Consider the following 1,899-nt stretch of genomic DNA (forward strand, 5'->3'; position numbering starts at 1 on the left):
CACCGTCGAGACCACCACCATCACAGCCCATCTCCGTCACCGTCATCCCACTGCCGACCCCTCCTTCTTCTCCTTCTTCCCCTCTTTTCTTCTCTCCTCGCGCCATCAAACCACTGTCGCAATAGCCATCATTGCGCCGCGGCTGCCTAGCCTTCGGCGAGTTCCCCATCCTTCGGCGACCACCCTTCTGCCACCTCTAGCTTCAGCAACCACCGTTCTGACACCATTCTTCCGTTCTGCATTCCAGGTTTCTTTAAACTCTGTTTCTCTTTCTTCTTCAAATTCTGTTTTCGTTAGGTTATTTTATTTTTCTAATTTTAGTTAGTTAATTTAGTTAGAGTTAATTCTTTTTATTTTAGTAGATTTTAGGTGGTTAGGATAAGTTATTTTTAGGATTATGAGTTCATGCTATATTGCTAAAAGTATTGAAAATTGACTGAATTGATGGATAATGCTGCTGATTTTGTGTTGAATATGCTAAATATGTGTGAATTGATGTTAAAAGACTATTTGTTTTATTGAAAAATTGTTGAAATTTAGTTGAATAGCATTGACTTGAATTTGATGCTGTCAACTGTTACTTAGTTGCGTTGATTTTGCATCTTTGATGTATGTGCTTGCCAAGTGTTCATTTATATGTCTCTACGTCTGTTGTCCATTTTAAATTGCATGTTGTAGCTATCATGTGATTTAGGATGTTTAATTTTTGCTCGACATAGTTAATTAAATCTCTTTGTGATATAGGATTGTAATGCACTGGATATTATTTGCTAATTGAGTTTTGTGTATGTATGTTGTGTGTAAATGTCAAGTTGCTTGATTGAAGTGTTTTCCACACTTAGTATGTGATTTAGATCCAATAATGCACATTATGGTTGATATGGTTGTATTCTAAGACATTTGCTATTCAGATCATCAAATATTCAACTTAATGTTATCGTATTAGTTGTAAGCAAGGTTCTGAAAATCGAATCGAACCGACCGGTTCAACTGAGTTAACTAGAAACCGGTCATCTGGCTGGTCCGGTTCACCTACAAGACTACTCTGCAAAAAACTGGTGACAAAAATGGCCGAATCGGTGGTTAATTGCCAAATCGGACAAACCGGCCAGGTTTTAGCAAGCATCGGTTTTCTTACCCAGCCACCAAACGGCGTCGTTTTGACGCCTTAAAAAAAAACAAGAAAAAGAGGCTAAAATGCTGAATGAAATTGAATGCTGCTGAGTGAGCAACCTTCTCCTCTTCGAAGAGTCCCAAGTCCCAACCCTAATTTCCTTTTCGAAGATAGTCACCGCCAAGGCTCCAACAAACGCCACCGTCACAACAAATGCCGGATCGAAGCGTCACCGTGGTGGACGAGGCAGCTGTCACCAGCGTCGTTGTCTTGATCTCTGAACTCTGAAGCATCTGGAGTTGGCGTTGTCTAGTCATCGGCATGTCATCCTGGTCATCGGCGTTGTCTGGTCATCGTCGGGCATTTGGTCGTCGTCGTCTGGCCTTCTGTGCTCTTCCGCAGTGAATACTCTAACATAACATCTTTATTTTTCAATGAATTTTGTTTATTTGGTTTGGACGTTTGGTGACAAAACGGTATGAACTGGGTTGCTGACTTGCTGATGTTATTGAGTTCATGGGGTTTTTGGTTTTTGTTTTTAATTGATTTTTTATTCAGTGAAGAATATAGGGAAGATTTCAGTTTAGAGCTTTAGATTCAGAGTTTTTCAGTTTTTCTTCTGAGTTCTTGTTCTGCTTTTCAATTTTTTTTCCATTTTGTTAATTATATGGATTAAAGGTTCTGTAATTTTGAATAAATTTAATGTAAATTCAATGTTAGAATTTTGAATTTTAAATTTTGAATTTTGGTATATTGAATTTCGCTATATAAGTTCAATAATAATA

This window comes from Arachis duranensis, chromosome 4, assembly GCF_000817695.3.
Source record: "Arachis duranensis cultivar V14167 chromosome 4, aradu.V14167.gnm2.J7QH, whole genome shotgun sequence".
Classification (NCBI taxonomy): domain Eukaryota; kingdom Viridiplantae; phylum Streptophyta; class Magnoliopsida; order Fabales; family Fabaceae; genus Arachis; species Arachis duranensis.